Source organism: Bufo gargarizans, chromosome 1 (genome assembly GCF_014858855.1).
Source record: "Bufo gargarizans isolate SCDJY-AF-19 chromosome 1, ASM1485885v1, whole genome shotgun sequence".
NCBI classification, from domain to species: domain Eukaryota; kingdom Metazoa; phylum Chordata; class Amphibia; order Anura; family Bufonidae; genus Bufo; species Bufo gargarizans.
In genome coordinates this window covers 331,057,635-331,083,171 of record NC_058080.1, presented here as the reverse complement: position 1 = coordinate 331,083,171, position 25,537 = coordinate 331,057,635, and the positions used below count along the sequence as shown (strand labels likewise).

General features: G+C 42.0%; 1 protein-coding gene across 3 annotated transcripts in view; it reads right to left on the bottom strand.

Moving 5' to 3' along the window:
* Positions 1-25,537, bottom strand: part of LOC122946477 (unconventional myosin-If-like) — a 1,093,167-nt gene that overhangs the window by 571,409 nt on the left and 496,221 nt on the right. The gene's annotated exons all lie outside the window — the stretch shown is intronic.

Below are 25,537 nucleotides of genomic sequence, written 5' to 3'. Positions count from 1 at the left end.
ATTGTATCACACAAACTACAGTCTACACAGCTCCACGTGCGTATGTGTATTCAATGGGGAGGGAGAAGAAAGCCCCTTCCAGACACCTCTGGTGGTGGTTTATCTCCAGAGAGGTCAAAAGGATTGGGCAAAAATATTTACTTTGCCATATCCTTCTCATCCTGACCATCATTCCCTGAATCTTATGCCAATACATTAATGTGTATTATGGGGGCCTTGAGACAGCTTTTAACAGATCTAGAACTAGAAATCAATGATAATCCGGAAATAATCTGATCCACTCTGTTTGTCAATATGCAGGATTTTTTTTAAACAATTTTGTAGGCTTCCAGTAGAGACAACACAGATTCATTTCCTGCTGGTCTATTTTACTTTTGACTGGGGAACGACTCAACTAAGTTGAAAATGTTGTTGACTCTGGACAACATAGAAGGAGGGAAACATTATTGATATCCTGAGACACAGAGAATATTTCTTTACATATCAAAAGAGAAGAGATCAATGCTTCATTTTCTGTTCATCTTCTATGTTTAGTATTTTTTTTAACACTATGGTATGTATGAATGAATTAATAGATTGTTTTATGTTTACCATACTGCAGATCCTAAATAATATAGGGGAAGATGTACAGTATATTCTTACGCCCTCAGAAAAGCAGTTACACCTGTCACGGTCTTTGGTGTGCGCTGTGACACTTATGCCGTGCTTGCTGTTACCCGTGGCAACGTATTGCTGTTTTAGCATGCGGGGGCAGTGTCACAGCCTTTGTGGTGTGTGCCGTGACATGGTTGCCTTGCATGTTATTGCCTGCGGCAACGTGTAGCTTTTTATGCTGGTGTGTTCACTTCCCCTTTGAGTTGTTTGCTCCTCTGTTCGGTGCTGGAGGGGTTAACCACCTTGTTGGGCGTGGTCACTAGGTGCTTCATCTTACCTGTGGCTAGAGGCCAGGAGTCAGTTGTACTCCAGCCATGGTGTGTGTTGGAGTTATGCTCCTGGTCTTCATGTTTCCATCTCCCAGAGTGAGGGCCTCCTAGTGGGACATCGGGTCTCCAGCTATGTCCAACTAGGATGCACTCACACAGGTAAGAAAGACATCCAAAAAGGAGCAGAGCTCCTACACATATGCCGGCAAACAACAAACTGACCTTCAGGCTCACAACACTGAATATGAAAAGCCAGAGGCCACACCCAGAACCACCAAGCCCACATCTTAACCCTGAACATACCAGGATGGGAAGGGACACACAAATTAGAGGGGAAGTGTCAAAACATGCAAACCAACAACATGTTGACACCAGCAACAAGCATGCATGGCAAAAGTGTCATGGTCCACTACACCAGACCATGACACAGCCGTGACAATACCCTCCATACATTATTTAATATCAGCACTACAGTAAGCATTAAAGGGTTAGTCTGCTTTTTAAATTAATGAACTATCCTCAGAATAGGCCATCAATATTGGGTCAGCAGAGAACCAACTCCCAGCGCCCCCGTTGATCAGCTTTTTGAATCGAAAACAGCGTTCTTATGTCACTCGAATAGGAAGGAGCTGTCCCATTGAATTTAATAGGATGGCTTAGTTGTAATTACACCCGCTCACTGCTGCGGTTGCAACGCGAGCAGGTAAACAATGAAGAGAAGGCAGTGCTCCTAAGAGTGGTGATTTCTCTTCAAACAGCTGATTGGCAGGGGTGCCAAGAGCCAGACCCCCACCGATCTGATATTGATGACTATCCTAGTAAGGATAGGTCATCAATAGTAAAAAGCGGACAATCCCTTTTAAGGCTACTTTCACACTTGCGTTCGGGGTTCCGCTTGTGAGTTCCGTTTGAAGGCTCTTACAAGCAGCAACGAACGGATCCGTACAGCCTCAATGCATTCTGAATGGATGCGGATCCGCTCAGAATGCATCAATATGGCTCAGTTTGGCCTACGTTTAGCACAGCAGGCGGACACCGGAACGCAGCTTGCAGCCTTTTCATGTCCGCCTGGCCGTGCGGAGCCAAACGTATCCATCCATACTTACAATGCAAGTCAATGGGGACGGATCCGTTGACACAATATGGTGCAATTGCAAACGGATCCGTCCCCCATTGACTTTCAATGTAAAGTCAGGAGTCCCTATTAATATACCATCGGATCGTAGTTTTCTCCAATCCGATGGTATATTTTAACTTGAAGCGTCCCCATCACCATGGGAACGCCTCTATGTTAGAATATGCCATCGGCTTTGAGTTAGATCGTGAAAACTCAGATCCGACAGTATATTCTAACACAGAGGCATTCCCATAGTGATGGGGACGCTTCAAGTTAGAATAAACTGAGACACTGTGTACATAACTGAGCAATTCTTCCTAGCCCTCAGATATTGGCCCTTAGGGATGCCACTCCTGAGGGCTAGTGGATGGCCACTGTCCCACCGCAGCAAGCTATTGGTAGCAGAACAGATTTGTGGTAATCTTTTTATCTATCCCCACAGAAACAGTCAGATCCAAGAACGTGATTTCTCGCTCATTGATGTCTGACGTGAAAAACAGACCTAGCTGGTTGATGTTAAGCTCAGCTACAAATTGGGTGAAACAATCCTTAGTTCCTTTCCACAGTTTAAACACGTCGTTGATATATCTAATCCAGATTAATATCGATGGCCTGTACTGTTTCAGAGCTTTACTGAAGACAACCTCTTTTTCCCACCAGCCCAGGTAGAGATTTGCGTCGGTTGGGGCACACGGACTGCCCATCGCAACTCCCCTGAACTGGTGGAAAACTTGGCGGTCAAAAAGGAGCTCATTGTGACTCAGGACAAAGTCCAGTAGTTCCATCACAAAAGCAGGAGGAAGGCCCGCACAGCTAGACAACCAGTGTCATGTGGAATAGAGCTGTACAAGGCCTCCACATCTAGGCTAGCAAGTCAAGTATCCTCGTCACATTGAATGCCCTCAACACGCTGTAGGACATCATTGTGTCCCTAGCGTAAGATAGCAAGCTTGCCACAAATGGCCTCAGTATCACATCAATATATGTGCTGATGTTTGCCGTGAGACTTCCAATACCGGAGACAATCGGTCTGCCTTTCATCGGTGTGCTCTGTTTGTGAAGTTTGGGTAAACTATAAAACACAGCACGTACCGGAAACTTTGGTAGTAGGAAGTCCAGTTCAGTTTTGTTGATAAGCTTGTCCTTCAGGGCTTTATTGAGGAGTACAGACAATTGTTCCGTAAAGATGGGGGTCGGATCAGAGGGGAGACGTCTATATGTGGTGGTGTCTTTTAGTATTCTGAGCCACATATCACAGTATAGTTCCTGGTCCATGATGACAATATTGCCCCCTTTATCTGAGGGTTTGATGACTATATTGGAGTCTCCCTCCAGATCTCCCAATGATTTTCTTTCACTGGGGTTGAGGTTGTCAGAGCCACAAAATACTGTTCCTTCAATTTATGAAGGTCCTGGGTGACAACTGACATGAATGTATCCATTGGTGTGTTGTCATTCATGGGGGGAAAAAGTTTCAAGGGGTTTCTCAAGTCTGTGAAAGGACCATCATCAATATTTCTATCACCCTCTTCACACATAAATCCGCCAGTAACCGAACATCCTGCAGCTCCTCTACTCTAATCCCCAACTCCTGACAAATACCCTTGTCATGAGTTTGGAAAAACGTTCTCCATTTAAACTTACGTGCAAAGAGGTGAAGGTCCTTGACCCAATTGAATAGATTGGATTTCTGCAGAGGGACAAAAGAAAGGCCCTTTTTAAGGACTTCCATTTCAGATAAAGATAGGGTGCAATTTGACAAGTTGACCACTTGAAGGTCCTCTATTTGGGAGCCTCTGATGTCTTTTTGTGGCGCAAGAGTTATTCTGATACTGGGGGCGTATTGTCAAAAAAAAAAACATTGGATCCTCTGCCTGATCTGCCTCGCTGTCTGTCCCCTATGATCTAAAGGGACCTCTGTTTGATGCACCTCACCCTCTGGAGGAATTCAATCCCTGTTCAATGTCTGTGTCACCCTCCGAGGATGACAATTCTTTCTCAACCTCCGAGGCGGTTTGACGTTTGGGACCGAAGTCAAAGACCTTACCTTTCTTAAAATCTTTAATATCCCTGTTATACAGGAGATGTTTATTTTCCTTGATATAACAAGTGAAATATTTTGCTGTAGCAGTTTCTTTTTTTAGCAAAGTCAGTGTGCTCACTAAACTTTTTTGTTTGAGCGATGCTTTCTTTTAGATTACTTTCACTTTTAGTTAGGATGCGTTTCTCCTCCTCAAGTAACAGCCTCATGAGGCGGAGGGAGCCCTTGATAGATTCCTGTTCCCACTTTGCAAGGAAATCACTGGTACAAACACGGGCTGTAGGGAGGATGGGGTTTTCTCGGCCCATAGGGACTATGTTGTTCTTTATATATGTGTCCAGCGTTTGAACCTCCCACCAGCACCGTATATAGTCCTTGTATACACGGGTAAGATTTTTGAAGGATGCTGTAATGCTCACATAAGCTGTATGTGTTGATAATTCCTTCTCCGAGAGGACCTCCCTAGGGTCCCCCAACCAACTCTCAGCACTGAAATCATTTGACAAAAAACCTGCCATTCCCCAACACTAAAGGCTCAACTATCAAATCACAGTAAGGGGTAGGTATAACGGTACAAGTTCTGTGGATATATTTTGTGTCTCAGCTTGAAGGAACATTAGAAATGAAAATAATAAAGATTTAATTAGAATCAATGAAAGAGGGTAGTAGATAAAATCAGAAATACAGGGAATCAGAGATGCGGAGAGGGATAAGGTGATAAACCGTCCGGCACTCTGAAGGCCTAACTAATAGCCTGTTGCTAGCTATCACTCAGTGTTGGAACACACTGATATAGGTGTAGCCTATAGCAACCAGGTTGAAATGTTGCTGCACTTAGATCAGGGGCTGACATATGCAGAGCTAATCCACTTTACATCTGTCCTTATGCTCTTTGTATTGAGCCATAGGGTGGATGGTCTGCAAAGTTTAAGCAGCTAAAATGGGTCCTGGTGCACCCTTTTAGCGCTGCCCTGCTAGGTGAGCGGTATGTGACGCTTTAAATCACTCAAGTCTGAACGGCCAGTGTAGGTACAGATTCACTTAATAGGACTGCCCTGCCTATTGAGCGATGAATCACACATCAGATCGCTCAACGTGTTTCTACATGACTACACAGTGTCATGTGTCATCAGGAGAGATACATTGTTCATAGTATTATCAAATGTGAATGAAACTGCCGCACTGTAGCGTGCATACATCGGCGCTGTGATGGCCGTGTGCGGCCAAACACACGCCGGATATAAATAATCTAACACCCGCCCCAGATGGTGTGTGCCAGCGTGAGCCACCAATCAGAGAGGAAGGCGCGTCCTCCAACACGCTCCCTGACGCGGCCACCGCGAGATCGAGCATGATACATTCCGGGGGAGGAGCACAAGTGCGCTCGAACATATGGGGGAACAATCATATGCGGTCTATAATGTCAAGTGACATCGCTGTAGAGGGCTAACCTCATTTAGTCCTGGGGATCGTTCACATTGTGATATCCATTCGTGGAGGGGACATTGATGTGCCTCTGCTCCGCAAAGAAACCAAATGGATTTTTAAGTTAGACACTGTACACCCCAAGGGACTAAATGAGGCGGTCTCATTTTCCTGCTTTATTTTGCAGGTTATGGGATGGCTGCCATGGTCCTGACGTGTTCAGTCCATCACTATGTCATGACCACACATCTGTACTGTGACATATGCACTGTGTGATCTATGACATCATCCCATGTTTTATATATGGGTTGGTCCATCCATATCAGTTGCTTTCTCCATTGTGTATGGCAGTGTGATGGTTAATTTGACTACTACACTGCGTTGTTTCCTTTATGTAGGCCTCCTTTATATATCCCGGTTAGCCATTTACAGCGGTGTAACTTGACATTATAGACCGCATATGATTGTTCCCCCATATGTTTGAACGCACTTGCGCTCCTCCCCCAGAATGTATCATGCTCTATCTTGAGGTGGCCACGTCAGGGAGCGTGTCGAAAGACGCACCTTCCTCTCTGATTGGTGGCTCACGCTGGCACACACCATCTGGGGGCAGGTGTTAGATTATTTATACCCGGCGTGTGTTTGGCTGCACACGGCCATCACAGCGCTGATGTATGCACGCTACAGTGCGGCAGTTTCATTCACATTTGATAATACTATGAACAATGTATCGCTCCTGATGACACACGCTTTTTGAATCCAGAGGGAAAACAAACCAGGCTGGAGTAGTGAGCTGCAATTATATTTAAATAAGCAGATATATAACGTGTTTGACTGCAACGCGTGGTTGATTAAGTGTGGATGCGTAAGTGTGTGACTTAAGATTAAGTGACTTTAGATTCAGGGACTTCGGTGGGGACTGCAATTAGCCAGTTTCTTAGTATTACATTATATTGTATTGTATTTTTCACTTTTGTGGTGTAATCCCCATTTAGTATGTATTGCACAATTGACAACGCAGTCCAGTGCACATCTTGCATGATGTATGCAGTCCTGGAACAGCCGTTCAAGGGTGTATATCTTTGTTCAAGATGTGAGCAAATTACCCTTTTAGAATCGCAAATTGAGTCTCTAAATGGGCAAGTTGCAACTCTGAGAGGCATTGACAATTTGCAAAAGAGTTTGCTTCTCACCGAGCAAGCACTCTTTGGGGTAGATGAGGGGGAGGGTGAAAGAGAGGAGGCTGAGGAAAATGAGGTAGCTAGCTGTGTAACAGTTAGAAAGCGGGGTAGAGGGAAGAGTGCCAGGGAGGCTATCCCTGATCTAACACACTCCAACAAGTTTGCACGTTTGGCAGATGAGGGGGATGTCACTGCTGCAGCCAGGCACTTCCTCTGCCAGTCAGGGGAATGTCAGTAGTAAGAGGGTATATGTTTCGTCAAAGTGACAGGTACCACGCCCCCTATTATACGCCCCCTTTTATATCGCATGAAATTAATTTTATATAAAATTTATAGTGTTTGATATAAAGTTTATATCGCTTGATATTAATTTTATATCGCTTGATATTGTTTGATATAAAGTTTATATCACTTGATATTAATGTTATATCGCTTGATATTAAGTTTATATTGCCTTATATTGTTTGATATAAAGAGTATTTGGCCATTAATGTCTTACCACTTCTGCCAGCTTCTTACTACAGAGGGCAACATCCCTCCCAGAAATTCTTCTCAGATTACTGTTAGTGCTAAAACAGGATGTTGAAGAGAGACATCAACTAATGAATGTGTTAATAGTTGCAACATGTGTTTTACAACAGGACCCGCCTATATAAAACAGGACACAGTCTGTGCATGGTTAGCACAGAGATAAGTATCCCCGTACATGCAAAGGTCTATCCAACTATCTGTCTATATCCAGCTATCTGTTATCTATCTATGTATCTATACATCCATATACCCCATCTATCTAAATTCTATCTATCCTTCTATCTATCTTTTATCTATCTATCTATCTTTCTAGCTACCTATCTATAGTCTATCTATCCATCTATCTGTTTTCTATCTATCTACTTATCTATAGTCTAATTTTCCATCTATCTATCTATCTATTATCTATCCTTCTATCCATCTATCAATTATCTATATTTCTATCTACCTATCTATAGTCTATCTTTATATCTATCTGTTATCTATCTATCTTTCCATTTATCTATCTATGTATCTATACAGCCATATACCCCATCTATCTAAAGTCTATCTATCAATTTATCTACCTATCTATCCTTCTATCTAACAAGTATCTATCTATCTTTCTATCTACCTAGCTATAGTCTATCTTTCTAGTTATTTCTATCTATCCATTTTTTCTATCAATCCATTTTTATCTAGACAACTGTCTATCTATCTATCTATCTATCTATCTATCTATCTAGCTATCTAGCTATCGGTTATCTATCCAGTTATCTATCCAACTATCTAGTATCTATGTATATATACATCCATATACCCCATCTATCTAAATTCTATCTATCAAACATCTATTTATCTATCTATCTGGACTGTCTGTCTTTCTATCTATTATCTATCCATCTTTCTATCTATTATCTATATGTCTTTCTATCTATTCAGCTATCTATTTATCTAGCTTCTAATATCTATCTAACTTCCAATCTTTCCATCTATTTTCCTATCAATCTATCTATTTATCTAACAATTTATCCATTGATCTGTCTTTCTATCTATCTTTCTATCAATGTTTCTATCTATCCAGCTATCTAACAATTTATCCATTTTTCTATCTATGATCAATTTATCCGTATATCTGTGCCAATATAGACAGACAAACCCCAGCACTCTGTCAATACACAATTTGAAATGTTTCCACAATACAAAATTTCAAAAATGTTGTACAATATGCTGTAAAAATGTCAAAATGATCAATTTATCCGTATATTTATCTATCCCAATCTAACGTTTCAATAGATAAATATTTTATCTATCTATATACCTATCAATCTATATAACAATTTATCCATTTATCTATCTCTCTTTCTATCTATTTCTAACCATCTAGCTACTATAATAGGGCTATCTATCAAACATCTATCTATTTACATTTATATCTATCAAACATCTATTTATCTATCTAACTGGCTGTCTTTCTATCTTTCTATCTATTATCTATCTTTCAATCTATCTATCCATTAATCTAACAAATGTATCTTTCTATCTATCTAACTGGCTGTCTTTCGATCTGTTTTGCCTATCAATCTATCCATTTATCTAACAATTTATTCATTTATCTATCTATATATCTATTTCTAACCATCTAGCTACTATAACAGGGCTATCTTTCAAACATTTATTTACCTTTCTATCCAACATCTATTTATCTATCTACATAGCTAACTGTCTTTCTATCTATTATATATCTAGCTTTTTATCTATCTATTATCTATCCATCTTTCTATCTATTATCTGTATGACTTTCTATCTATTTTAGCTATCTATTTATCTAGCTTCTAATATCTATCTAACTTCCAATCGTTCTATCTATTTTCCTATCAATCTATCCATTTATCTAACAATTTATCCATTGATATGTCTGTCTATCTATCTTTCTATAAATTTTTCTATCTAGCCAGCTATCTAACAATGTATCCATTTATCTATATATGATTAATTTATCAGTATAGCTGTGCCAATATAGACAGACAAACCCCACCACTCTGTCAATACACACAGCAATGTTGCAAAGTTGCATTCATTTGAAATGTTTACACAATTCAAAAATTTTAAAGTGTTGTACAATATGCTGTAAAAATGTTAAAATGATCAATTTATCCGTATAGCTATCAATCTTTCTATACTTCTATCAATCTATTTATCTTTCTATCAAACATCTATTTATCTTTCTATCTAACCGTCTATCTTGCCACTATCTTGCTAGCTATCACATATCTATTTATCTATCAATTTATCTATCTACCTATTTGTCTATTTATCTAACAATTTATCTAGACATCTATCTATCAATTTATCTATGAACAATCTAACTATCTGCCTATCTATCTATTTTATCTATCTATCTATCTATCAATTCTATCCATCTGTCTTTCTATCTATCTTTATATCTATTATCTATCTTTCCATTATCTTTCTATCAAACATCTATTTATCTTTCTATCTAATTGTCTATCTTGCCACTATCTTTCTAGCTATCACATATCTATTTATCTATCAATCTATCTACATATCTAGCTATCTACCTATTTGACTATTTATCTAACTATTTATTTAGACATCTATCTATCAATTTATTTATAAACAATATAACTATCTACCTATCTATCTATTTTATCTATCTATCTATCTATCTATCTATCTATCCATTCTATCTATCTGTATATCTATTATCTATCTTTCCATTATCTTTCTATCTATAACATATCTATTTATCTATCAATTTAGCAATCAACAACCTATATATATATATATATATATATATATATATATATATATACACACAACTATTTATCTAGCTTCCAACAGCTATCAATTTATCTATCTATTTATGCATATATCTATGTATATCTATTTATAAAGCTTCTAATATCTAAGTTTATCTATTTATCTATGTATACGCATATCTATTTATGAAGCTTTTAATATCTTTCTAACGACATATCTTTCTATCTAGCGATCTATCTATAACACGGTTATCTATCAAACATCTATTTATCTTTCTATCTATCACATCTCTATTTATCTTACAATTTATCTATCAACAATTTATCTAAATATCTGCCATTTTATTTATCTAGCTTTTAATATCTATCTAACAGCCTATCTTTCTTTCTATCTTTCTATCAATCTATCTATATATCAACCTATTTATTTCAGCTGTCTTTCTATCTATCTTTCTATATCTATCTTTCCATTATCTTTCTATCACATATCTATTTATTTATATATCAATTTATCTATCCATTTTTCTTTATATCTATTTTGCTATTAAGCTGTTTATATATCTACCTATCTTTCCACTTTCTAGCTATCCAGCTATCTAACAATTTAGCTATCTATCTATCTATCTATCTATCTATCTATCTATCAAACTATCTAGTATCTATCAGGTTTATTTGAAGTACACAGTTTTCCCGAAGCCATTAAATTCCAGCAAGTTATTAAAACCCTATGAAGCCATTAATAAAAGCGTATAAATCACACAAATCTCTTAGAATCTTTAAAAGATCTGGATATAATTTTGTACAAACACCTGCCAAGTTTACACGTCAACAATGTATAGTCAGCCACTATCGGTTCTTATGGAATCGTTGATAGAGTTGAGCGAACACCTGGATGTTCGGGTTCGAGAAGTTCGGCCGAACTTCCCGAAAATGTTCGGGTTCGGGATCCGAACCCGATACGAACTTCGTCCCGAACCCGAACCCCATTGAAGTCAATGGGGACCCGAACTTTTCGGCACTAAAACGGCTGTAAAACAGCCCAGGAAAGGGCTAGAGGGCCGCAAAAGGCAGCAACATGTAGATAAATCCCCTGCAAACAAATGTGGATAGGGAAATGAATTAAAATAAAAATTAAATGAATAAAAATTAACCAAAATCAATTGGAGAGAGGTCCCATAGCAGAGAATCTGGCTTCCCGTCACCCACCACTGGAACAGTCCATTCTCAGATATTTAGGCCCCGGCACCCAGGCAGAGGAGAGAGGTCCCGTAACAGACAATCTGTCATCATGTCAGCAGAGAATCAGTCTTCATGTCATAGCAGAGAATCAGGCTTCACGTCACCCACCACTGCACAGTCCATTTTCATAAATTTAGGCCCAGCACCCAGGCAGAGGAGAGAGGTCCCGTAACAGAGGATCTGGCTTCATGTTAGCAGAGAATTAGTCTGCATGTCATAGCAGAGAATCAGGATTCACGTCAGCCACCAATGCAACAGTCCATTGTCAGATATTTAGGCCCAGCACCCAGGCAGAGGAGAGAGGTCCCGTAACAGAGGATCTGGCTTCATGTTAGCAGAGAATCAGTCTTCATATCATAGCAGAGAATCAGGCTTCACGTCACCCACCACTGCAACAGTCCATTTTCATAAATTTAGGCCCAGCACCCAGGCAGAGGAAAGAGGTCCCGTAACAGACAATCTGGCTTCATGTCAGCAGAGAATCAGTCTTCATGTCATAGCAGAGAATAAGGCTTCACGTCACCCACCACTGTAAGAGTCCATTTTCATAAATTTAGGCCCAGCACCCAGGCAGAGGAGAGAGGTCCCGTAACAGAAAATCTGGCTTCTTGTCAGCAGAGAATTAGTCTGCATGTCATAGCAGAGAATCAGGCTTCACGTCAGCCACCAATGCAACAGTCCATTGTCATAAATTTAGGCCCAGCACCCAGGCAGAGGAGAGAGGTCCCGTAACAGACAATCTGGCTTCATGTCAGCAGAGAATCAGTCTTCATGTCATAGCAGAGAATCAGTCTTCATGTCATAGCAGAGAATCAGGCTTCACGTCACCCACCACTGTAAGAGTCCATTTTCATAAATTTAGGCCCAGCACCCAGGCAGAGGAGAGAGATCCCGTAACAGACAATCTGGCTTCATGTCAGCAGAGAATTAGTCTGCATGTCATAGCAGAGAATCAGGCTTCACGTCAGCCACCAATGCAACAGTCCATTGTCAGATATTTGAGCCCAGCACCCAGGCAGAGGAGAGAGGTCCCGTAACAGAGAATCTGGCTTCATGTCAGCAGAGAATCAGTCTTCATGTCATAGCAGAGAATCAGGCTTCACGTCACCCACCACTGCAACAGTCCATTTTCATAAATTTAGGCCCAGCACCCAGGCAGAGGAGAGAGGTCCCGTAACAGACAATCTGGCTTCATGTCAGCAGAGAATTAGTCTGCATGTCATAGCAGAGAATCAGGCTTCACGTCAGCCACCGATGCAACAGTCCATTGTCAGATATTTAGGCCCAGCACCCAGGCAGAGGAGAGAGGTCCCGTAACAGAGGATCTGGCTTCATGTCAGCAGAGAATCAGTCTTCATATCATAGCAGAGAATCAGGCTTCACGTCACCTACCACTGCACAGTCCATTTTCATAAATTTAGGCCCAGCACCCAGACAGAGGAGAGAGGTCCCGTAACAGACAATCTGGCTTCATGTCAGCAGAGAATCAGTCTTCATGTCATAGCAGAGAATCAGGCTTCACGTCACCCACCACTGTAAGAGTCCATTTTCATAAATTTAGGCCCAGCACCCCGGCAGAGGAGAGAGGTCCCGTAACAGAGGATCTGGCTTCATGTCAGCAGAGAATCAGTCTTCATATCATAGCAGAGAATCAGGCTTCACGTCACCCACCACTGCAACAGTCCATTGTCATAAATTTAGGCCCAGCACCCAGGAAGAGGAGAGAGGTCCCGTAACAGACTAATCTGGCTTCATGTCAGCAGAGAATCAGTCTTCATGTCATAGCAGAGAATCAGGCTTCACGTCACCCACCACTGTAAGAGTCCATTTTCATAAATTTAGGCCCAGCACCCAGGCAGAGAAGAGAGGTCCCGTAACAGACAATCTGGCTTCATGTCAGCAGAGAATTAGTCTGCATGTCATAGCAGAGAATCAGGCTTCACGTCACCCAACATTGGAACAGTCCATTGGCATATATTTAGGCCCCGGCACCCAGACAGAGGAGAGGGTCATTCAACTTTGGGTAGCCTCGCAATATAATGGTAAAATGAAAATAAAAATAGGATTGAATGAGGAAGTGCCCTGGAGTCGAATAATATATGGTTAAGGGGAGGTAGTTAATGTCTAATCTGGACAAGGGACGGACAGGTCCTGTGGGATCCATGCCTGGTTCATTTTTATGAACGTCAGCTTGTCCACATTGGCTGTAGACAGGCGGCTGCATTTGTCTGTAATGACGCCCCCTGCCGTGCTGAATACACGTTCAGCCAAAACGCTGGCTGCCGGGCAGGCCAGCACCTCCAAGGCATAAAAGGCTAGCTCTGGCCACGTGGACAATTTAGAGACCCAGAAGTTGAATGGGGCCGAACCATCAGTCAGTACGTGGAGGGGTGTGCACATGTACTGTTCCACCATGTTAGTGAAATGTTGCCTCCTGCTAACACGTTGCGTATCAGGTGGTGGTGCAGTTAGCTGTGGCGTGTTGACAAAAGTTTTCCACATCTCTGCCATGCTAACCCTGCCCTCAGAGGAACTGGCCGTGACACAGCTGCCTTGGCGACCTTTTGCTCCTCCTCTGCCTTGGCCTTGGGCTTCCACTTGTTCCCCTGTGACATTTGGGAATGCTCTCAGTAGCGCGTCTACCAACGTGCGCTTGTACTCGCGCATCTTCCTATCATGCTCCAGTGCAGGAAGTAAGGTGGGCACATTGTCTTTGTAGCGTGGATCCAGCAGGGTGGCAACCCAGTAGTCCGAACATGTTAAAATGTGAGCAACTCTGCTGTCGTTGCGCAGGCACTGCAGCATGTAGTCGCTCATGTGTGCCAGGCTGCCCAGGGGTAAGGACAAGCTGTCCTCTGTGGGAGGCGTATCGTCATCGTCCTGCCTTTCCCCCCAGCCACGCACCAGTGATGGACCCGAGCTGCGTTGGGTGCCACCCCGCTGTGACCATGCTTCATCCTCATCCTCCTCCACCTCCTCCTCATCCTCCTCGTCCTCCAGTAGTGGGCCCTGGCTGGCCACATTTGTACCTGGCCTCTGCTGTTGCCAAAAACCTCCCTCTGAGTCACTTCGAAGAGACTGGCCTGAAAGTGCTAAAAATGACCCCTCTTCCTCCTCCTCCTCCTCCTCCTGGGCCACCTCCTCTTCCGTCATCGCCCTAAGTGTTTTCTCAAGGAGACATAGAAGTGGTATTGTAACGCTGATAACGGCGTCATCGCCACTGGCCATGTTGGTGGAGTACTCGAAACAGCGCAACAGGGCACACAGGTCTCGCATGGAGGCCCAGTCATTGGTGGTGAAGTGGTGATGTTCTTCTGTAGTGCGACTGACCCGTGCGTGCTGCAGCTGAAACTCCACTATGGCCTGCTGCTGCTCGCACAGTCTGTCCAGCATGTGCAAGGTGGAGTTCCACCTGGTGGGCACGTCGCATATGAGGCGGTGAGCGGGAAGGCCGAAGTTACGCTGTAGCGCAGACAGGCGAGCAGCAGCAGGATGTGAACGCCGGAAGCGCGAACAGACGGCCCGCACTTTATGCAGCAGCTCTGACATGTCGGGGTAGTTGTGAATGAGCTTCTGCACCACCAAATTCAGCACATGCGCCAAGCAAGGGATGTGCGTCAAATTGGCTAGTCCCAGAGCTGCAACGAGATTTCGCCCATTATCACACACCACCAGGCCGGGCTTAAGGCTCACCGGCAGCAACCACTCGTCGGTCTGTTGTTCTATACCCCGCCACAACTCCTGTGCGGTGTGGGGCCTGTCCCCCAAACATATGAGTTTCAGAATGGCCTGCTGACGTTTACCCCGGGCTGTGCTGAAGTTGGTGGTGAAGGTGTGTGGCTGACTGGATAAGCAGGTGGAAGAAGAGGAGGAGGAAGCCGAGAAGGAGGAGGTGGCAACAGGAGGCAAAGAATGTTGCCCTGCGATCCTTGGCGGCGGAAGGACGTGCGCCAAACAGCTCTCCGCCTGGGGCCCAGCTGCCACTACATTTACCCAGTGTGCAGTTAGGGAGATATAGCGTCCCTGGCCGTGCTTACTGGTCCACGTATCTGTGGTTAGGTGGACCTTGCCACAGATGGCGTTGCGCAGTGCACACTTGATTTTATCGGATACTTGGTTGTGCAGGGAAGGCACGGCTCTCTTGGAGAAGTAGTGGCGGCTGGGAACAACATACTGTGGGACAGCAAGCGACATGAGCTGTTTGAAGCTGTCTGTGTCCACCAGCCTAAATGACAGCATTTCATAGGCCAGTAGTTTAGAAATGCTGGCATTAAGGGCCAGGGATCGAGGGTGGCTAGGTGGGAATTTACGCTTTCTCTCAAATGTTTGTGAGATGGAGAGCTGAACGCTGCCGTGTGACATGGTTGAGACGCTTGGTGACGGAGGTGGTGGTGGTGTTGGTGGTACATCCCCTGTTTGCTGGGCGGCAGGTGCCAACGTTCCTCCAGAGGCGGAGGAAGAGGCCGAGGCGGCAGCAGCAGAAGAGGCTCTGATGGCACAGCGTGCAAACCACTCGGATCTTGTCGTCAGCACATTGTTTGAAGAAGTGCCATGCCAGGGAACTCCTTGAAGCTGCCTTTGGAGTGCTTGGTCCCAGATGGCGGCGGTCAGTAGCAGGCAGAGTCTCTTGGCGGCGGGTGTTCTGCTTTTGCCCACTGCTCCCTCTTTTGCTACGCTGTTGGCTCGGTTTCACCACTGCCTCTTCCTCCGAACTGTGAAAGTCAGTGGCACGACCTTCATTCCATGTGGGGTCTAGGACCTCATCGTCCCCTGCATCGTCTTCCACCCAGTCTTGATCCCTGACCTCCTGTTCAGTCTGCACACTGCAAAAAGACGCAGCAGTTGGCACCTGTGTTTCGTCATCATCAGAGACATGCTGAGGTGGTATTCCCATGTCCTCATCATCAGGAAACATAAGTGGTTGTGCGTCAGTGCAGTCTATGTCTTCCACCGCTGGGGAAGGGCTAGGTGGATGCCCTTGGGAAACCCTGCCAGCAGAGTCTTCAAACAGCATAAGAGACTGCTGCATAACTTGAGGCTCAGACAGTTTCCCTGATATGCATGGGGATGATGTGACAGACTGATGGGGTTGGTTTTCAGGTGCCATCTGTGCGCTTTCTGCAGAAAACTGGGTGGGAGATAATGTGAACGTGCTGGATCCACTGTCGGCCACCCAATTGACTAATGCCTGTACCTGCTCAGGCCTTACCATCCTTAGAACGACATTGGGCTCCACCATATATCGCTGTAAATTCTGGTGGCTACTGGGACCTGAGGTAGTTGGTACACTAGGACGTGTGGATGTGGCAGAACGGCCACGTCCTCTCCCAGCACCAGAGGGTCCACTAACACCACCACGACCATGTCCACATCCGCGTCCCTTACTAGATGTTTTCCTCATTGTTATGGTTCACCACAACAACAAAAATATTATTTGGCCCAATGTATTGTATTCAAATTCAGCGGGATATAAATTTGAGGCCTAGTATTTAGGCGCTGGGTGACCGGTATGGATTTAGTGACAGAATTAGACTTGGAAATGCACAGTAGCGTGTATGTGAAGTTATTCTGAATGACCCTATGTGCACCTTGAATATTATATACCCTTTTAGGGATAGATTTCAAATAGCTCTGATACAGCAGAAACCACTAAATTATGAAATTGCTAAATTGGGAATTGTATTTCAACCCAGAAAAAAAATGTGCTTTGACGGACACTAAATAACTTGCCCATCCACAACAGGACAGCGGTAACGACAGATTTAGCGGGATATAAATTTGAGGCCTAGTATTTAGGCGCTGGGTGAACGGTATGGATTTAGTGACAGAATTAGACTTGGAAATGTACAGTAGAGTGTGTGTGAAGTTATTCTGAATGACCCTATGTGCACCTTGAATATTATATACCCTTTCAGGGATAGATTTCAAATAGCTCTGATATAGCAGAAACCACTAAATTATGAAATTGCTAAATTGGGAATTGTATTTCAACCCTGAACAAAAAATGTGCTTTAACGGACACTAAATACCTTGCCCAGCCACAACAGTACAGCGGTAACGACAGATTTAGCGGGATATAAATTTGAGGCCTAGTATTTAGGCGCTGGGTGACCGGTATGGATTTACTAACAGAATTAGACTTGGAAATGCACAGTAGCGTGTGTGTGAAGTTATTCTGAATGACCCTATGTGCACCTTGAATATTATATACCCTTTTAGGGATAGATTTCAAATAGCTCTGATATAGCAGAAACCACTAAATTATGAAATTGCTAAATTGGGAATTGTATTTCAACCCTGAACAAAAAATGTGCTTTGACGGACACTAAATAACTTGCCCAGCCACAACAGTACAGCGGTAACGACAGATTTAGCGGGATATAAATTTGAGGCCTAGTATTTAGGCGCTGGGTGACCGGTATGGATTTAGTGACAGAATTAGACTGGGATATGGCCAAAAAATAACCACACTATTGCTGGTTAAATGCACTTGGTGTGACAGCTTGACCAACCACACTACTGAGGGTTAAATGCACTTGGTGACGGGCGCAGATTGCTCCTGATGTAGTATATGGCCAAAAAATTAACAGACTATTGCTGGTTAAATGCACTTGGTGTGACAGCTTCACCCTGATGTAGGCTTTAGCCAAAAAACAACCACACCATTGAGGGTTAAATGCACTTGGTGACAGGCGCAGCTTGCCCCTGATGTAGTATATGGCCAAAAAATGAACAGACTATGGCTGGTTAAATGCACTTGGTGTGACAGCTTGACCAACCACACTACTGAGGGTTAAATGCACTTTGTGACGGGCGCAGCTTGCCCCTGATGTAGTATATGGCCAAAAAATGAACAGACTATTGCTGGTTAAATGCACTTGGTGTGACAGCTTGAACAACCACACTACTGAGGGTTAAATGCACTTGGTAACGGGCGCAGCTTGCCCCTGATGTAGTATATGGCTAAAAAAGGAACAGACTATTGCTGGTTAAATGCACTTGGTGTGACAGCTTCACCCTGATGTAGGCTTTAGGCAAAAAACAACCACACCATTGAGGGTTAAATGCCATTGGTCGCATGCTTGTGCTGGCGCACCACAAGACACAAAATGGCCGCCGATCACCCCAGAAAAAAGTGACTGACAAACGGTCTGGGCAGCCTAAAAACAGTGAGCAATTGAATTTCAGCAGCTCAATGATGCACAGCTGCAGATCGATCGATTAATCAAGTCCTTTGGAGGAGTTAATCTGCCTAATCTCGCCCTACTGTCGTAGCCGCAACCTCTCCCTACGCTAATCAGTGCAGAGTGACGGGCGGCGCTATGTGACTCCAGCTTAAATAGAGGCTGGGTCACATGGTGCTCTGGCCAATCACAGCCATGCCAATAGTAGGCATGGTTGTGACGGCCTCCTTGGCAAGTAGTATGACGCTTGTTGATTGGCTGCTTTGCAGCCTTTCAAAAAGCGCCAAGAAAGCGTCACAAAAGCGCCAAGAAAGCGACGAACACCGAACCCGAACCCGGACTTTTACGAAAATGTCCGGGTTCGGGTCCGTGTCACGGACACCCCAAAATTCAGTACGAACCCGAACTATACAGTTCGAGTTCGCTCATCCCTAATCGTTGAACCTTATTCAGAGCAGTGCAAATATTGGGGTCAGTTGTGGGGTGTTTCTACTGTCTGGGCATTATAGAACCTCAGGAAACATGAAAGGTGCTCAGAAAGTCAAAGGGCGTAAATTAATTTTTTTTTGCACCATAGTTTGTAAACGCTATAACTTTTACCCAAACCAATAAATATACAAATGCATACGACTGATTACGGATCTTGACGCTCTTGAAAAAGAGCTGCTAGGCAGCGAATGACTAGTGATGACTGGTGGAGGTGGACGACCTTTTAAAAGCGCAAAAACAAATGTAAGTGCTAGGATTAGAAAGTTAAAACAGGCTATAAAAATCAGTTTTTCAGTTAAATGTTGTTCGGACGCTTGTTACGCCGGCCACGCCGTTTTTCTCTAGCTATTTTAGAACGTTTAACTGAAAAACTGATAGAAAGATAGATAGAAAGACAGCTGAAATAAATAGGTTGATATATAGATAGATTGATAGAAAGATAGAAAGAAATATAGGCTGTTAGATAGATATTAGAAGCTAGATAAATAAAATGGCAGATATTTAGATAGATTGTTGATAGATAAATTGTTAGATAAATAGATATGTGATAGATAGAAAGATAAATAGATGTTTGATAGATAGCCGTGTTATAGATAGATCGCTAGATAGAAAGATATGTCGTTAGAAAGATATTAAAAGCTTCATAAATAGATATACGTATACATAGATAAATAGATAAACTTAGATATTAGAAGTTTTATAAATAGATATTGAAATTGAAAGCTGTTGGAAGCTAGATAAATAGTTGTGTGTGTATATATATATATATATATATATATATATATATATATATATAGGTTGTTGATTGCTAAATTGATAGATAAATAGATATGTTATAGATAGAAAGATAATGGAAAGATATATAATAGATTTACAGATAGATAGAATGGATAGATAGATAAAATAAATAGATAGGTAGATAGTTATATTGTTTATAAATAAATTGATAGATAGATAGATGTCTAGATAAATTGTTAGATAAATAGTCAAATAGGTAGATAGCTAGATATGTAGATAGATAGATAGATAGATAGATAGATAGATAGATAGATAGATAGATAAAATGATAGATAAATAGATATGTGATAGCTAGAAAGATAGTGGCAAGATTGACGGTTAGATAGAAAGATAAATAGATGTTTGATAGAAAGATAAATAGATAGATTGATAGAAGGATAGAAAGATTGATAGCTATACGGATACATTGAGCATTTTAACATTTTTACAGCATATTGTACAACACTTTGAAATTTTGAATTGTGTAAACATTTCAAATGAATACAACTTTGCAACATTGCTGTGTGTATTGACAGAGTGGTGGGGTTTGTCTGTCTATATTGGCACAGCTATACGGATAAATTGATCATATATAGATAAATGGATAAATTGTTAGATAGCTGGCTAGATAGAAAAATTTATAGAAAGATAGATAGACAGACATATCAATGGATAAATTGTTAGATAAATGGATAGATTGATAGGAAAATAGATAGAACGATTGAAATTTAGATAGATATTAGAAGCTAGATAAATAGATAGCTAAAATAGATAGAAAGACATACAGATAATAGATAGAAAGATGGATAGATAATAGATAGATAAAAAGCTAGATATATAATAGATAGAAAGACAGTTAGCTATGTAGATAGATAAATAGATGTTTGATAGAAAGGTAAATAAATGTTTGCTAGATAGCCCTGTTATAGTAGCTAGATGGTTAGAAATAAACAGATAGATAGATAAATGGATACATTTTTAGATAAATGATGGATAGATTGATAGGCAAAACAGATCGAAAGACAGCCAGTTAGATAGATAGAAAGATACATTTGTTAGATAAATGGATAGATAGATTGAAAGATATATAATAGATAGATAGAAAGAAAGATAGAAAGAAAGCCAGTTAGATAGATAGATAAATAGATGTTTGATAGATAGAAATGTAAATAGATAGATGTTTGATAGATAGCCCTGTTATAGTAGCTAGATGGTTAGAAATAGATATATAAATGGATAAATTGTTATATAGATTGATAGGTATATAGATAGATAAAATATTTATCTATTGAAACGTTAGATTGGGATAGATAGATATACGGATAAATTGATCATTTTTACATTTTTACAGCATATTGCACAACATTTTTGAAATGTTATATTGTGTAAACATTTCAAATTGTGTATTGACAGAGTGGTGGGGTTTGTCTGTCTATATTGGCACAGATATACGGATAAATTGATCATAGATAGAAAAATTTATAAATTGTTAGCTGGATAGATAGAAAAAATGATAGAAAGATAGATAGAAAGACAGATCAATGGATAAATTGTTAGATAAATATATAGATAGGAAAATAGATGGAAAGATTGGAAGTTAGATAGATATTAGAAGCTAGATAAATAGATAGCTGAATAGATAGAAAGACATATAGATAATAGATAGAAAGATGGATAGATAATAGATAGAAAGACAGATATAAAGACAGCCAGTTAGATAGATAGATAAATAGTTGGATAGATAACTGGATAGATAACATATAGCTAGATAGATAGATAAAAAAATGAACTCCGCGGCACATCCAAGTCGTGAAAAAGTAAAAGAAATTTTAATCACCAAACATGCGACGTTTCAATCCTCTCAATGGGATTTTTCTCAAGAACTAGGAATCTTAAAGATAGATTGATTCGCACCGATATAGGTACACAAAAAGTAGTGGGCCAAACCTTTCTACGCAGTCCCAAATTGGGCTGCTTTCCATGCTTAAACTGTATCAATTGCCGATACATGCACAAAGGCAGTTTCTTTCTGCATCCACTTACGCAGAAGAAGTATTATATCAAGCACTTTTTGACATGTGAATCTTCCTTTGTTATATACATCCTGTAGTGTCCATGTCAGTTATTATACATTGGGGAAACTTCACTGGATTTTAAAAGTAGAATCAATCAACATCGATACACCATCCGTAAAAAACGGATGGATCTTCCAGTCCCAAAACATTTTACTGACATGGAACACAAGGAACGTGACCTGAAATGTTTGCTGGTTGACCATATCCCTATACCACGGAGGGGTGGGAACAGACTTGCCCTTCTCAAAAAGTGTGAGATGCGATGGATTGCAAAACTAAATACTATAAGACCACAGGGATTAAATGTAGATTACAGACCCTGGTTATTGTCCTAGGTGATTATACTCTTGATTCTGCTCGTCTGCTCGTATGTTGAGTCTTAAGTGGTTGTGCCCCTTGTTTATTCAACAGGGTGTTCTTATACACTGTTTTTATTATCCTCAGGAGTATGGTGACTGTTGTGTGTACCCACAACAAAATGTGAGCGCTGGAAGATGCATCCACCGGATCATGATGGGACCTATGTATATACACCACTTACTTTACAGCTTTCTACAGCTTCATTTATTCTTCGTTTTCTGCACTGTATTTTCTTTATAACAAGATTGGTTGGATCATGCCTCGGTGCACGGTTGGGTATACGGTCATACCTTATGCGATGCGTGATGTGTGACTGTGCCCCATACTGGTGCGCTGACATTTAGATTCGATCGATACTTATGTCTTCTTTGTTTGTGATTGGTATTGCAAGCATTCAATTATACATAAGTGATGTTGGACAACCTGTGATGGCCGAGTTGCTATACCCATGCGATCGGAGTCACACGTGGACATGCCTCTTGAGCCACCAGTCTCGGGTAAAATAGGGACATGTTTATATAGCTTGTGCCCCTGCAATCTAGAGGATGATCCCGAGTCTGACATGTTGGAGTTCCAGGGATGGTATCCAACTGACAGGGGGACAAATCAGGTTGGGACTTTGTGATAACCACATAAGTCACATTTACTGAAATCCTCGATTAGACTAGGGGGCTATTTAATAACTTATAAATCAAGTCCGCACACAGTGAGGATAGCGCCGGTACTTCCGCCTAGTACATTTAGCTTTCCTGTACATAACAATGGTACTTCCAGTTATATATACTCTTTTGATTTACCTTTATTCCCGAATCGATTGGTGACTCATGAATGACATTGTCCGCGTGATTCGATGCGCTAGGGTTGACAATGATCCGTTTACGGGTGCCCACACTGCCATATATACTGCGCTACTGCTTATGCTTGCATACACAATCCTTCTATCTTAGGTCTGCAAGATCATCTATTTCTTTAAACCTTATATATTCAATACTTATTCTAGGTGATGTATATATGTCCCACACTATGATCCTTGTGAACAAATCTGTTTAATCATGCTTGTTCATGTGCTTTAAACCTCATTGAGCACATGAACTTGCAAGTTCGTCTAATCCGATCATGTGACAAATGGAAGCACATGACCGGATGATTTACATGAACAGAGGAGTGATCACATGCTGTGACCACACCCCCACAGGTCATGTGCATTGCATTGAATGACCAAAATGGGTGATCATGTGACCGGATTCCCCAGGAAGGTCCTGTGACATGCGCATTGATTTCCTTGAGACGCTGGAACCCTTGTGCTCTGACTCCATCGCTCACCCCTGCAATCAAATTCACCATTTCACTGAGGTACACCTGCACAGTTTGGTTATTATAATGGTACACACCTGATGTCATTAAGATTGTTATTATTGCGTTTTGTCAGCATGCTGTATGTTGGATTTGATATGGATATCTTTTACACTGTAAAATTGAATGAAATGTTAATTTACAATAACAACACTGTTGCTGTCATAAGTTTTGAACTATATCACCTTGATTGATTGTAATTTATTCATTGATTGTTTTATTATGTCAATATGTTTAAATATGTACTAAGCACTGCCCACTATGTCATCGCTTGAGAAAAATCCCATTGAGAGGATTGAAACGTCGCATGTTTGGTGATTAAAATTTATTTTACTTTTTCACGACTTGGATGTGCCGCGGAGTTCATTTTTTTATACCGTTTGGAGGTGGATCGCCGACTCAGCCGCTGGCACTCCGCCAGTACTATTCTGATAGTGGTGCTGCCCACATTCCTTGATTTAGATAGATAGATAGATAGACAGACAGTTGTCTGGATAAAAATGGATTGATAGATAAAATGGATAGATAGAAATAGCTAGAAAGATAGACTATAGCTAGGTAGATAGAAAGATAGATATATACTTGTTAGATAGAAGGATAGATCGGTAGATAAATTGGTAGATAAACTTTAGATAGATGGGGTATATGGCTGTATAGATACATAGATAGATAAATGGAAAGATAGATAGATAACAGATGTAAAGATAGACTATAGATAGGTAGATAGAAATATAGATAATTGATAGATAGATAGAGGGATAGATAGATAGATAGATAGATAGATAATAGATAGATGGAAAAATAGACTATAGATAAGTAGATAGAAAACAGATAGATGGATAGATAGACTATAGATAGGTAGCTAGAAAGATAGATAGATAATGGATAGATAGAATTTAGATACATGGGGTATATGGATGTATAGATACATAGATAGATAACAGATAGCTGGATATAGACAGATAGTTGGATAGACCTATGCATGTACGGGGATACGTATCTCTGTGCTAACCATGCTGTTACGCTGAGCGCTCCGGGTCCCCTGCTGGCCGCGGAGCGCTCACAGCGTATGCCCCCAGGCAGCACTCCAGTGTCTCGGCGTGTGCGTCCTCGCTCTCTAGGGCGCACGTGCGCCAGGACTCTTAGATTCAAAGGGCCAGTGCACCAGTGATTGGTGCCTGGTCCAAAAGGGATATTAAGGGTTAAGGTTTGTGAGAGGCAGTGCTGACTTAATTAGGCTGCACCTGTGCACTGCCCATTTATACCTTCTCCTCCCACAGCTTCCTGCCGGATCTTTGTGCCTTGTGCCTCAGAGAAAGCGTTCCACAGTGTTTGTTTGCCTTGCCTGTTGCCGAACCCGTTGCTACCGTCTACTCGCCTTAGAACCTTTGCCGCCTGCCCTGACCTCTGCTACGTCCGACTACGCTCTTGCCTTCTCCCTGTGTACCACGCCTTATCAGCTGCCAGAGAGGTCGAGTTGTTACTAGGGGACACGACCTGGTAGTTCCCGCGCAGCAAATCCATCCCGCCTTGCGGCGGCCTCTGGTGAAGACCAGTAACTGCTTAGAACCGGTCCTTTAGTACAACCCGCGCCATCGCCTCTCTGGTCCAGAGGATCCACTACCTGTCCTGCCGGTACGCGACAGTAAGATCCGGCCATGGATCCCGCTGATGTTCCCCTTCCAAGCCTAGCGGACCTCACCACTATTGTGGCCCAGCAGGGTCAACAGCTGGCCCAGCTGACCGCCATGTTGCAGCAGCTCCTGCCTTCTCAGCAACAGCCAGTTCCTCCGTCTGCTCCTGCTGCGTCACCTCCGCCTGCAGTTGCCACCGGTTCCAGAATCCGTTTGTCCCTACCAGACAAATATGACGGAGATCCTAAGCAGTGCCGTGGGTTCTTGTCGCAGTGCTCTCTCCACCTCGAGCTTCTGTCCGACCAGTTTCCTTCTGAGCGAGCCAAGGTAGCCTTTATTCTCAGTTTGCTGTCTGGGAAGGCCCTGGCTTGGGCTACACCACTATGGGACCGCGCAGATCCTGCCACCGCTTCCGTCCAGAGCTTCTGCCTAGAGTTCCGGAATGT